The sequence below is a fragment of the Pan troglodytes genome, chromosome 15, assembly GCF_028858775.2.
Source record: "Pan troglodytes isolate AG18354 chromosome 15, NHGRI_mPanTro3-v2.0_pri, whole genome shotgun sequence".
Classification (NCBI taxonomy): domain Eukaryota; kingdom Metazoa; phylum Chordata; class Mammalia; order Primates; family Hominidae; genus Pan; species Pan troglodytes.
Genome location: NC_072413.2, coordinates 51,703,267 through 51,718,260, shown reverse-complemented (window position 1 = coordinate 51,718,260; position 14,994 = coordinate 51,703,267). Strand labels below are relative to the sequence as shown.

The 14,994-nt window shown below is 37.7% G+C and overlaps 1 long non-coding RNA gene across 2 annotated transcripts in view; it reads right to left on the bottom strand.

Annotated features, from left to right (window-relative positions):
• The window catches only part of LOC134808354 (uncharacterized), a 517,830-nt gene that overhangs the window by 21,057 nt on the left and 481,779 nt on the right, over positions 1-14,994 (bottom strand). The window lies entirely within an intron of this gene.

The following is a 14,994-nucleotide window of genomic DNA, read 5'->3' as shown; positions in this document are numbered from 1 at the left end:
ATCAACGCCATCTTACTCTATATAATCATTAGAAGCTGCGTGTCTCCTAATATTCATCCTGGTTAGAGAAGATAGAGAATGGAAACCGAAGAGCTCTCCTGGTATCCCCTTCACATTCAGTGTCTCTCTCTCTCTCTCTCTCCCTATCTCTCTCCTTTTTTTAATTTAATTTAATTTTTTTTTTGAGACAGGGTCTCACTCTTGTCACCCAGGCCAGAGTACAGTGGTGCAATCACGTTCACTGCAGCCTCAACCTCCTGGGCTCAATCTATCCTCCCACCTCAGCCTCCTGAGTAGCTGGGACCACAGGCATGTGCCACCACACCTGGCTAATTTTTTGTATGTTTTGTAGAGACAGGGTCTTGCCATGTTGTCCAGGCTGGTCTTGAACTCGTGGGCTCAAGCGATCCACCCACCTTGGCCTCCTGAATTGCTGGGATTACAGGCGTGAGCCACTACACCCACTCCCAGTTTCTCTCTTAGAGAAGAGAGAGAGAAAAAAAATGCATCTTCCAGATGTACCAGAACCCCTTTATTTAGGAAAAGTCTTAAATTCTTGACTTTCAGATCTCCCCAAAGGATCATGAGCTTGAAAGAGCACATTTTTAAAGATACTAATTCATGCCTTGAGCTTTTCTCCACAGTGCGAGTCTATGACAGGTAACGTTTTGCTCCAAGTCAAAGCTACATCAACTGAAATGAAAATCTGAGCACATCTCAGGCCCAAACGATGTCTCAGACCCAAAACACGAGCTTCAAATGGCACTAGGGTAAATACTGAATGTTTTCATAGTCTTTGTCCAAAATAAACATTTGAAAAATCCCAGAGGTTTTAGTTTCCTGAAGTAAAGAAAAATCATATTTCCAGCTGTCATTGGAAAATATCACCAAAAAATCCCACGTTTTTATCTTCCCAAATATTTTTACAATTACTAAATACTTAAAGGACTATTGTCATTTGTTTCTATGTTGGTGAGCTGTTCATACAGAAAGCCCTTACGTCAAGAGTCCTAAGGTATTGAAACAGATCACCTAAAACTACAAGAGAGGCTTCCTCCTTTACTTTACTCTCCTTTTTGAGTGAAGTAAGAGTCTGATATAATTGCCCATGTGCTCAGTAAATGTGCCAAAGTGCAATATTTTGTCTTTACTATTGAGAATGTTTTTATAAACACGTAGTGATCAGCATATTCTGACTTTCAGAAATATTAACTACAAAATTGGCAGCAAACTTCAACAGTTGCAAAAATCCATATGTTCATTAAATTATTTTATTGTGGGATTTTTTTATTGGCTTTTTTTGTTGTTGTTACTGCTTTCAGTTTTTGAAGGCAGTTTTTGTATCTTTTCTTCTAAGGCCTTTGGGGTCCTTTAGAATTTTAATTGAAATATGGTAATCCATTTTCTTTGCTAAAATTCATTTTTATAAGTTAAGATTTTAGAACTTTCCCTGAGGTTTGTAAGAGCTATAGGAGTTGAGATTTAAAACTTTTTTCATAGTTCAGCAGTTTTGCTCAATTTGTAAAACACAGAAGAACTGTGGCACATTTTTGTTCTTTAATGACTAGAATGATAAGTCTATTTTCGTAGGTATAACACAGACAATCTTTCGGGATTTGGCATTATGAAGTCATAGGACTGGAAGAGACCTGGTAAGACTATCTAGTTCCAATATGTGTCTTCAGATCCTTTAGGACCACCCCAGAGAAATAAAAATTTGTTCTATTTTTAAAGCTCTCCCTTAGAGATGTTTTTCTTCCTTGACAACAATTTATCATGTAGCAATCTTTATTTCCCTTTTATAGATAAAGATATATATCTTTCCTTTTGCCTTATTTTTTTCTCAGATTCCTTCACACTCATTAGATAATTTCAAAAACACCACTGCAGATCATTTGGTGCTACCATTTCTTTTTTTATAGAGAAAGACATTGAGCCATAGGAGTTAAGTGACTGGCCCCAAGCCTCATTAGAGATGTGAGTCATATTTGGGAGTGAGAACACAGAGCCACAGCCTTCATTCCTGAGCTGTTTCCTCAACTCTGTATTTTTCTTTAACAAATCAAAAAGCAAAAGCAAAAACAATCCCATTTGAGCGACCAAACAATGGTAATCAGATGTGCACCAGCCAATGGCTACTGTGGAAAGAGTTCAACCACCTACAGAGCAACGTCCATCTGTGCTCGTGCAGATACCAAGCTTTCACTTGGCTCATTTCCTAATCTCACTACAAGAAGATAGAAAGGCAATTGTCAAGAAAAAGGACGCACTTTGCATTGCTGTAACTCCAAACATGAACAAGTGAGATTGAGCTAATACCAAAAAGCAAATTCCTCAGTTGATTTGCAACAAGCAGTTCACATGAAACTGGCTGGCTCTATCACTATTGTTCTCATATCGGTACCACTGGACAGCTTTAATTAATATCAGAAACAGCACAGGAAACATCCTTTAATTATTCCTGTTATGTTTAGAGAAAATGTAGCTTACTAAAAACAAAGTAAACTATAAGCCTTTGAACTTGAGTGTTATCTGTGTCCTTTGGCTTGTGAGGGTTTTGTGTTATCGAACATGATAATTTGTTTTCAGTGATACCCTTGATGAAATTAATTGAGTTTTAGACTAGCATACATTTCCTCTTGCTGATACTTTCACTCTTGGCAGGGTCTTATCTGAGCAGTTAGTCCTGTTCTCGTCTGGTTCTGTCTGCTGAGATTCAATAGCTGCAGGACTGTTGTTGTTTTAAACAAAGATGTTTACTTTTGTTATTAATGTAATATTCAATTCACTTCCCCTTTTTATCTTCCCATAACACAGAGACCTACTCCCTTTTTTTGATGGAGATGATGGTTTTGGACTTCACTGCTAAGTTTCCTTAGAAACACCCCACCAGACCTTTCCAAATATATCATCATCGTAAGAGGGAAAGCCATTTCAGACACTCCTATCTGTACACTTGGCTTGAATTCAATTGCTATCTAACTGCTAGGTCCTAAACATTTCCTTTTATTTTTTTTTCCAACTGTATTCTTTATTTCAAACATTAAAGTGCTATAATGCTTGGTGGGAAAAAATTTAAAATTTCAAATAAGATCTCCTCAACCACATGTTGACTTCACCTAGTTTTAGATCATGCTGTGCATTGCATATCGTTTTTGAAGTTTTTTTGCTCGTATATTACTATATATAAGATAGATTGATTTTATACTAAAGAAAGAATACTATATTTAGTATTCTGCTATTAGCTTTTACGTATATTAATTTGTCTTGGACATCTCCCTAAGTATGTTTTAAGAACTTAATTAGTGCCATATTGATAGAGATTAAGTTCTTCCCAGTGTTTTTGCTATTATAAAACAATATTAGTTTATTTAAGCATGAGAAGTAGAGTGTAAATCTATCTTTAATATTTCAAAATAGTATGCTTATTGAATAATCAATTTTTTCTATCATGATTTGAATGGGACTTTCTATGATTTCATAAATGATATGTATTTCTCCTAAGAAACTATTGTTTGAATCACCAACCACTGTTTACTTAAGCTGGGTGGCCCTCAAGCAATACATGAACTACTCCCTAACATTTGTTCAATCAGACAACAAATGTTTACATCTTCCTACCTGCCAAGGACTGTGTTGGTTTCTGGGTATACAGTGAAGAGAGATGTAACCATGGCTCCCACCTTCGTGGTAACGAGTCAGTCAGCACTCAGCAAAGTATAAAGAAATTACAAATATAGCAGTATCTCCATTCTCTTCTTCTTTTCACTGGTATAGTTGGGTCTGTTTTGGGACTCTATCAGACAATCTGTCTATCTGGTGTCAATAATATAATATTTTAGCTACTTTCACTTTTTATTATGTTTTATATATGATGGAGCTAAAGATAAGATTCTTCCTGCAGTCTTTTTTTTTCTTCAGGAAGATCCTGACTATTCTTACACAATTATACATCTGACAAATGACTAATATCTACAGTCTACAAGGAACTAAAAAAAAATTTGATAAAACAAATAATTTTATCAAAAAGTGAGCTAAGGACATTAATAGACAATTCCCAAAAGAAGATATACAAATGGCCAACAAACATATGAAAAACATGCTCAACATCACTAATGATCAGGGAAATGCAAATCAAAACCACAATGCAATGCCACCTTACTCCTACAAGAATGGCCATAATAAAAAATCTAAAAATATTAGATGTTGGTGTGGATGCAGTGAAAAGGGAACACTTCTACACTGCTGGTGGGAAAGTAAACTAGTATAATTACTATGGAAAACTGTGTAGAGATTCCTTATAGAACTAAATGTAGAACTACCATTTGATCCAGCAATCCCACTACTGGGTATCTACCCAGAGGAAAAGAAGTCATTATATGAAAAAGATACTTATATATGCATGTTAATAGCAGAATAATTCACATTATAAAAATATGGAACCAGCCCAAATGCCCATCAATCAATGAGTAGATAAAGAAACTGTGGTATATGTATATATGATGGAATACTACTCAGCCATGAAAAGGAATGAATTAATGGCATTTGCAGCAACCTTGATGGAACTGGAGAATATTATTCTAAGTGAAGTAACTCAGGAATGGAAAACCAAACATTGTATGTTCTCAATCATAAGTGAGAGCTAAGCTATGAGGATGCAAAAGCATAAGAATGATACAATGAACTTCGGGGATTCAGGGGAAAGGGTTGGGGGGACAAAAGACTACAAATTGGGTTCAGTGTATGCTGCTCGCTTGAGGTGTGCACCAAAATCTCACAAATCACCACTAAAGAACTTACTCATGTAACCAAATACCACTTGTTCACCAAAAAACCTATGGAAATAAAAATAAATTAATCACATATTTATAATTTTAAATAAATTTTAGTGGCATCTTGTTGAGTCTTGAACCAATTAAAACCTGCTTGAATTTTGTTTGGGACTACACTGAATGTATTCAATAAATTAAGGAGAATCGACTTCATATGCTCTAAAACATCATGTTAAGACAATGTTTCAGTTAGGGCCTTTTTGGGTGCAAATATCCAAAACTCTCATCCAAATTGATCTGAGCAAAAATAGAATGTGCCTCCTGTAATTGAAAAATCATAAGATTGGTTCAGTTTGATTTAGGGTCTCAAGTGACAATGAGATCCAGATGTTTTTCATAATTTAGCTTAAGGTACCTCAATTGTGGCTTCAATCATTCATTCATTCAGAAAATATTTATCAGGTACCTATTATGTGCCAGGAACTACTCTTTTAGTGTAGAAATATGGTTGCCAACAAGACAACTAAAGTACCTGGCTTCATGAGAATTACATTCTAATGGTTCTAGTTTAGGTTTGAGGCAAGAGCAACATGGCTAACTATATTGCTCAGCCTACAGCCTCCTAGGTCCAAGTCCTATGGAAAACCAAAGATCCTATAGCCTGAAGAGTTGGAACATCATCCTGGGCCTGAATTAGCTCATGTAGTCAGAAGTTGGAAATATCATTATGCTTTTGGCTTACTCACCTACATGTGGGACTGAGTGTATCAGCCCTAACCAAAGTGTGTGGCCTGAAAGAGGATAGGTACGATTCAAGGAAATTTGGATTGCTACTGACAAAAGAAAGGAGAAAGAAAGCTGCATCCTGAACCCCACAAATATCTATTATATGAAATGTTTCTTCCAGTTTTTTTTTAATTCAGGAGTGAGAATTAAATTTCATTAAATGCCATGTAGTAGGCTTTTATTGAGAAATTACATCATCTTTCTCTTTTAACTAATTAATATGGTGAATTATATTGAAAGATATTCCATTATGAAACTTCTTCCATTCTTGGAATATACTTGCTTACTCATGGTGTAATTATATTTAAAATGCATCACACACCAGTTAGAATGGCAATCATTAAAAAGTCAGGAAACAACAGGTGCTGGACAGGATGTGGAGAAATAGGAACACTTTTACACTGTTGGTGGGACTGTAAACTAGTTCAACCATTGTGGAAGTCAGTGTGGCGATTCCTCAGGGATCTAGAACTAGAAATACCATTTGACCCAGCCATCCCATTACTGGGTATATACCCAAATGACTATAAATCATGCTGCTATAAAGACACATGCACACGTATGTTTATTGCGGCATTATTCACAATAGCAAAGACTTGGAACCAACCCAAATGTCCAACAATGATAGACTGGATTAAGAAAATGTGGCACATATACACCATGGAATACTATGCAGCCATAAAAAATGATGAGTTCATGTCCTTTGTAGGGACATGGATGAAACTGGAAACCATCATTCTCAGTAAACTATCGCAAGAACAAAAAACCAAACACCGCATATTCTCACTCATAGGTGGGACTTGAACAATGAGATCACATGGACACAGGAAGGGGAATATCACACTCTGGGGACTGTGGTGGGGTGGGGGGAGGGGGGAGGGATAGCATTGGGAGATATACCTAATGCTAGATGACGAGTTAGTGGGTGCAGCGCACCAGCATGGCACATGTATACATATGTAACTAACCTGCACAATGTGCACATGTACCCTAAAACTTAAAGTATAATAAAAAAAAAAAGAAAAAAAAATAAAATGCATCACTAGATTTCACTTGGTAGTATTTTGTTCAGGATTTTTGCTTTGATATTAATGAGATTTTTGTGGGGGAAGTTGACAAGGTGTTGATTTTAAAATTATACAGGCTTTATAAAAAGAATTTATGTTTTTTTTCCTTGACTAGTATATTAAGCTGTTATTGCATTGCTATATATTAGACTAATTTCTAAAGAAAAGGTTTAATTGGCTCATGGCTCTGCAGGCTGTACAGGAAGCTTGGTGCTGGCACCAGCTCTGCTTCTCGAGAAGCCTCAAGAAGCTTACAATCACGGCGGAAGGTGACGGGGGAGCAGGCATGTCACATGGCAAAAGCAGGAGTGAATGAGAGTGAGAGAGAGTGGGAGGGGAGTTGCCAAACACTTGTAAATGACCAGATTTTGTGTGAACTCAGTGAAAGCTCACTCATCACCAAGAGGATAGCCGAAACCATTCATGAGGGATCCACCCCCATGATCCAAACACCTCCTACCAGATCCCACCTTCAACATTGGGGATTACATTTCAACATAAGATTTGGGCAGGAACAAATATCTAAACTATATCAACTACATTTTATAAATGTTTAGTAGCACCAGACTTATCAGTTTCTAGAAAGTCTGGGGAAAAAATTACTGGTACAATTGTAGCAGGAATATGTTTTTTTTAGTGCCCAGAAACTTTTGAGCAACATCTTATTGGTTTGCTATTTCTCACATTGTGACTTATTCATGCTCAAGGTAGAGCTCCTGTATTTTCCAGGTTCCCTTTCAAATGGGAAGCAGACATATAATCTAGATTTCATCCATCAAGACTAATGCAAGAGTTGGAGGCAGAAGTGAGCACTATGAGGCAGGAGTCCACGACCAGGAGTTTGAATGCCAAGCAGGCTTGTTGGCAGAAGCACCTGGAGTCTTCACAGGAAACTGGCAAACCACAGGCAGCAGAGGCAGTCCCAATTGCATTGTTCCCGTCTGTGTAACATCCTAGCTCGGTTCTCCAGCCCTCCTGGAGTTTCTATGAGTCGCCCAATGTTTTCTACAAATCTCTTGATGCTTCAATTAGCCAGGGTAAATTCTGTTTACATCGAATTGGTAAGTGTTAGGGGAAGTAACTGCAAGCAACAGATTCTCAAGGAAATGAGAATTCTAGGATTGGTTACCTGAGCCAGTTAAAAAATAAAATAAATAAATAAACAAATAAATTTAGGAGTCCCCAGATTCCCAAGTAACCATCACCCAGGCCACGGAATAGAACATTACCAGTACCCAGAAGCACTTATCTCTAGGTTGTCTGTCTCTTCCCAAGAGGTACTCTCCTGACTTCTAATACCAAAGATAGGTTTGCCTTTTAAACTTTATATAAAGGAACTCATGCATTATGTATACTCTGTTGTGATTAGCTTCTTTTTCTCAATATCATGTTGACCGACATTGTATATGGCCATATTAATTGTCATTGCTGTATGGTAGTCCTTTGTGTGACCACATCACAGTATTTTCCTAGTTATTATACCATCGATGGACATTTAGGCTGTTTTTACTGCTTGACTATTATGAATAATGCTGAAATGTACTTTTTTGTAGATGCCTTTTGGTGCATATTTGTATTTATTTCTTCTGGATATATGTATATGTAGAAGTGAAATTTCTAGGGCATAGAATATGTTTATATTCAGCATTAGGAGATAATACCAGAGATGTTGTTGTTGTTGTTGTTGTTGTTTTTGAGATGGAGTCTCGCTGTCTCCCAGGCTGGAGTGCGGTGGTGAGATCTTGGCTCACTGCAGGCTCCACCTCCCGGGTTCATGCCATTCTCCTGCCTCAGCCTCCCAAGTGACTGGGACTACAGGTGCCCACCACCATGCCCGGCTAATTTTTTGTATTTTTAGTAGAGACAGGGTTTCGCCGTGTTAGCCAGGATGGTCTCGATCTCCTGACCTCGTGATCCGCCCGCCTTGGCCTCCCAAAGTGCTAGGATTACAGGCGTGAGCCACCGCACTCGGCCAATACCAGAGTTTTCTGAGGTGATCATACCAAGTTACACTTTTACCATCAGTGTATGAAAATCCTAGTTATGCTATATTCTTGCTGACTCCTACCAAGCCACAGTCTTTTGAGCTTGTGTCTTTCTTTCAAAATTTTAGTCATTCTGATGGGTATGTAGTGACAGCTCATCATAGTTTCAATTTGCATTTCTCTGATGTCTAATGAGGTAGAGCATCTTTCCATACAATGGTCTGATATTTGTAAATTCTCCTTTCTGAAGTGACCCAGTTTCTTGATCATTTCACTCCCTGGTTATCTGTCTTTTTCTTACTGACTAGTAAGACACAAACGCTTTGTTGGTTATATTTGGTGCAAATATCTTCTTTCACTCTGAGGATTTCCTTTACACTCTTCTAGTGGTATTTTTTTTTTTTTTTGATGAATAGGGTTTCTTAATTTTAACATAATCCAATTTGTAGTTGAGTTTTAAGGAAGTGAGGACCTGGTTCACATGACAGGATGGGACGCTGATAGTCCATGGCAAGCAGGGGCGAAGTGGCCTTTAAATTTCAGCTGCAGCTGCATGGAAAGAAGTGCAAAGTCTGAACAAATGAGTGGCTTCTGACAACAATTCTGAAGATATTGAGGAACACAAGGGCTTTGGGGTGGAATGGCTGCTTCTAATCATGTCAGAGGGCCTACAATAAAGCAATGATGAGCTCAAGATTTTAAATCTTCGGGTAAAATCTGTCAAAAAGTCAGGAGCATTTTATACTTTTGCAAGATAATACATTTTCTCTTGTATCCACAAGGCTGTTCTGGCCATAAACCAAACAACATTTGATCATACGGATGGATGAATTGTACTGCAGACAGAATTTAAAGAATTTATATAAATTTATGAATTCACAACCAGAGAAAATCATGGCATTGATTGGGAAACAGACCCTGAGAATTGAAATTGGGATGTTTGGGGAGATTTAAATGATTTACTGAATCCTCAAATCCCCAAATACTTAAAACCCACTGACGCTCTCTTAGGGCAGCACTAGCTCCAAATATTATGTCTGATGAGGCCGATTTGCTTAAAAGTCTATAACAAACTCACCTAGGGTAGCTGTTTGCAAAGGGAGGCAGAGGCCAATTTCCCTCATGGCCCACTTCTACTTTCACTATCATCAAATCTATATCTAGAGTCAGATATCAGATGAACCCAGGAGAAAGCTTACGCACTAAAATAACTGCAAGTATGCATTTTAAAATGAATCTTACCATGTTGATCCATACAGCATGGCTCTCCTCAACCTGAAGACTCAGCAAGAAACCCTTTCATGGTTTCCTGTTGTGCTTAGAATAGACTTGAAGACTTGGCAGCCCTGTGAAGTCTTGCACAGCACAGCCTCTGCCTTTATCTGCAGCCTCAACTTATACCACTCCTGTCCTTAGTCTTTTACCTCTAGTCACAATATCCTTTACATGTGCTTGTCCCTCCACCTGCGGCTCTCCTTGAATGCCTCATATCACCTATGAGGGTACGTTTCACTGTTTTCTCTTTTCCCTTTTTTTTTTTTTTTGAGACAGAGTTTTGCTCTTGTTGCCTAGGCTGGAGTACAATGGCTCAATCTCGGCTCACTGCAACCTCCGCCTCCCAGGTTGAAGCAATTCTCCTGCCTCAGCCTCCTGAGTAGCTGGGATTACAGGCATGTGCCACCACTTCTGGCTAATTTTGTATTTTTAGTAGAGACAGGGTTTCTCCATGTTGATCAGGCTGGTCTCGAACTCCTGACCTCAGGTGATCCACCCGCCTTGGCCTCCCAAAGTGCTGGGATTACAGGTATGAGCCACCGCGCCGGCTTTTTTTTTTTTTTTTTTTTTTTGAGATGGACTGTGGCTCTGTCACCAGTCACCAGGCTGGAGTGCAGTGGCATGATCTCGGCTCACTGCCACCTCTGCCTCCCGGGTTCAAGCGATTCCCCTGCCTCAGCCTCCCGAGTAGCTGGGACTACAGGCATGTGCCACCATGCCCAGCTAATTTTTTGTATTTTAGTAGGAGACGAGGTTTCACCATGTTGCCCAGGATGGTCTCCTTACCTTGCGATCTGCCTGCCTTGGCCTCCCAAAGTGCTGGGATTACAGGCGTAAGCCACTGTGCCCGGCCTTCACTCTTTTTTCAAATGTCAGTGTCCTCAGCATAATCTTTCCTCACTCCTTGTTCCTCCTCCCCAAATCTAGGTCAGGCTCCTGGCTGATATATTCTTATTGAACGACGCATGTTGCCTTCACTGCATTTATTTCTGTGTGCAATTATATTCTGGCTTTCTTGGTGATTATTGATTAAGGTTCATATCTCACCAGAAATTCTAAGTTCTATCAGAGAGCAGAGATCATGTTTGTTGTTTATCATCATGTCTTCAGCATTTAGCATGTGCCTATTGATTAAAAGGAACAAACTTCTGTTTATTCTTGAAGATGGAGATGATGACTACTTCACAGGCACTTTGCAAGGTCTGATGACATTGACAATACATTGGACAAAGAGCAAAGGAAGAGGAGTCTGCAAAACAACAACAACAACAACAAAAAAAAAAAACAAAAAAAAACAAAGGGTCATCAGAAGAGTAACAGGAGAAAGAAGAGTTAATGTGTGGTGGAATCCTTGGGAAAGCATGAGTCAAGAAGTATAGTATACACAATTCAGATAACCAAGGGGTTACTTCCAAAAGGATGAATGTATTTGTAGGCAAGGCGCATGGAAATAAGGTATAGCTTGCATAAAAATCCAGAGTTTTGGTAATAAAATCTTTCTGCTGAGTTTTAATTTGGATTTGAATAAAAAGGAAAAGCCACATAAATTACATTATTGGGGAAGTATTAATACACTAAAACTCCCCAAGCAGATAGATAGTATTGATTATCTTTTTCACTTCAAAACTGTTACAGAGTTAGAATAAAGTAGAGATGAAGGATATTGGCAGGCCAGAGGCATAGCAAATACGTTCTTGAGCCATCTTGTAAACAATTTATTTACAGAAGGCAGAGTATAGAACGCATGGAATTACTATCTAATTTCTGACTATGATCAGAATCTTTAAGTATGAAACTATGTAAATCCAGTTAGATGGAAGGATAAAGGACTTCAAGAGTTCAATTCTACTGCCTGATGGGACCCTAAGATTAGTTCAGATTTTAAAAGAATATGTTATAATAATACTTTTAGATTGCCTTGTGACTTACAAAAAAGTCACACGTTTGTCTTCTTTTATCCCCACCATAATTCTGTGAGACAGAAGTTAGCTCGTGTATTTTAAAAGTAAGAAACTTACCAATCAGGGAGACGAAGTGAGTAAACAGATCAAGAGCTTGTCAGGGATAGAGTTTCTGAGAAGCAGCAGATGGAAGAGCCAGCATGAGAATATCCTAGATAAGTAAGAAGATGTGGACTCAAGGTCTGGATGAATACAATTGATAATTTCACTAATAATGAAAAGTAATTAATGCTAATGTTACAGGACATTCTTAGGTTGTTTCAGGATAAACCATGAGATTCAAAAGAATTATTCAACAATTTGAAAATTTCAGAACCACTTGTGTTTGTTGCCACCAATTCATATAAAAGAAAATCTTCAACAATGAGTTGATGTTCACCCTGGTCAAATACAAGCAAAACGCAAGTTTAATACTGTCAGTAGATTGACTCATCTATAAGACAAAATACAATTCTGTAGATAATATATTTTTCCCCAACTTTTATTTTAAGTTCAGAGGTACATATACAGGATGTGCCCATTTGTTATGTAGGTAAACATGTGCCACGGTGGTTCATAGCGCAGATCATCTCCTCACCTAGGTATGAAACCTAGCATTCATTAGCTAATCTTCCCGATGCTGCAGATGATATATTGACATATTCTTCATGTTTACAACTAAAACTGTAATGGCACGTGTTTCTGTATTCCCGAAAAATGTCACTGCAGAGATTCCTTTTACTAACTTTTCATGCAGCAGGCACTCAGCAAGGTAAACAATGCAAAGCTTTATTGGTGTCTCAGCTACCATGTGTGTTCCTTCAGTCAATGCAACGTGTAACTTAGCCTTTAAATACCTCAGTGGATTTTTCACTTCTAGTTTGAAAAGTTATAACTTTTTTTGGTCTCTAAAGAGGTTATCTTGTCTATTTTAAAAATATCTAATTCCTGGCCGGGCGTGGTGGCTCATGCCTGTAATCGCAGCACTTTGGGAGGCCGAGTGGGCGGATCACTATGTCAGGAGATTGAGACCATCCTGGCTAACACGGTGAAACCCCGTCTCTACCAAAAATACAAAAATTAGCTGGGCATGGTGGCACATGCCTGTAATCCCAGCTACTCAGGAGGCTGAGGCAGGAGAATCGCTTGAACCCAGGAGGTGGAGGTTGCAGTGAGTCAAGATCGCGCCACTGCACTCCAGCCTGGTAGACAGAGCCAGACTCTGTCAAAAAAAAAAAAAAAGAAAAAAAAATTCCAATTCACCCTCCCCCTCCTTCTTATTTAATTCAAAACGATGCTGTAACTTAATTGGCACCATAATACTATTCTGAAAGGTTCTGTTGCACAAAACACACACAAAAAAGTAAATTTTTTTTTCTTTTTATACTTACAGTGGTCTGAAGTAAATTATTAGCATCTATAAAGACAGGAAAGGCAGCTTATCATATTTTATTTCTTATTTACAGTTTTACTGGTTTTCTTGGTGTCTATTCCTTCCTTCCATGAGTCAAGAGAACCCTAGGATATGACAGTTTTATCTTTTTCAACATATTGAGACATAGGTGGTATAACCATGGGTTGAGAAAGTGAGTCTTTTAGTTTAACTCACTAATCTACCACTAAATATAGATTTACTTATAGTATGTCATTCATTCAGTTTAAAATAAGATCTTATAAAATTCTAAAATATCCGCTTTATATAAGATTTTTAAATTTAGAAAATGTTACAAAAACAACTGAAAAGTACTATTACCATCTAAGACAACAAAGTTTATTCTTGATGTGTTTCTGCATACAAAGAAAACTTCAGGATTTCAAAATAACGATTTATTGGATCATAATGAGGATACAGAGATCATAGCCAAAGAAGTATCATAACAGCATAGAAGAAATACTGAGAAAAAATAGTTAATATTTGAAAATGCACATACACCTTGAACCCATTACTTTAGAAAATCCTAGATAACACAAGAATATCAAAGCTTTATTCCACTGCTGTCAAAGTGATGACATACCATGCCATGTATTCTTTGAAAAATTCTGCCCTGCACTCACGAGAGAATGAGAGTGAAACGCAAATAACATCTCAGCGTTCCTATGAAAATAGTTTTGACATGGTTTACCCCTCAAAAAGTCTCAGGAACCCAGATCACATTTTGAGAACCACTACTTAAACTCTAGATCACACAGCTTCACATGTATTTTGGGCAAAATTTTGGAATATCTTGGAGCCCCTAACATTGTTTCTTCCAGTAACCATTATTTAATAAAGACACATATCCAAGTGTCCATACACTCTAATGGAGGTGGTTTTGTGAGAAACTGATGAAATTATCTTCTGTCTAATGTGTCTCTTGGAGGAGATTTGGGACACTCAGATTACTGGTTCAAAACCAGATCTATGAAACCATCTTCCCAAAATAACACTGTTCTCCTTCATGCTTTGGATAGAAATTGATCATCAGTGTTTTCTAGGGAACATGTGGCAGTGGCATGCAGGTATCACATGTAATGACAAGTGTTATTTATACCTATCAAAGCAAATGTCTTTAAAAGGAAATTGTCTCTCCAATTATTGGAGTTTTACAATTTTCATTAAAAGGAAATTGTCTCTCCAAATCTTGAGTTTTACAATTTCCATTATCTTATAAATTTTGTAGCTTTAATATTTGCTTATCTGCCTGCCCCTGACATTCCTGAGCTATAATAATCAGGAAAGCTCAACAGACCTGTGCCAAGGTTCACCTAACCTAGTACCTAACCTCATGTTTGTTTTACATGCATAAGACAATTCTGGGAAGATTAAAGTGTAAATTCCTAGTGGAGAATTTGAGTGGCCATTTTAATTAATTAATTAATTAATTTTGGTCCAGCACTCTTGTCTGATATTTTCTTCAGGTGATGGACTACACTTTTGAGAAACAATGGTGTTTTTCTTGTGCACCTCTGACTTGAATATACCGATCTGAACCGCTGCCAGTGGAGAATCTAACCACCTTCAAAATGATATCACTTTCATTCAATAATAAACATACCCAAGATTTGATGCTTAGCCTCCCGTAGCTCTTCTTCTGAGTACTTGTTCTGAATGATGCTATCGTTTTGTCTAAATTCAAAATCAATCTCAGTTTTCGTGATAGTTTGATTTCTATTATAATATTTCAACATT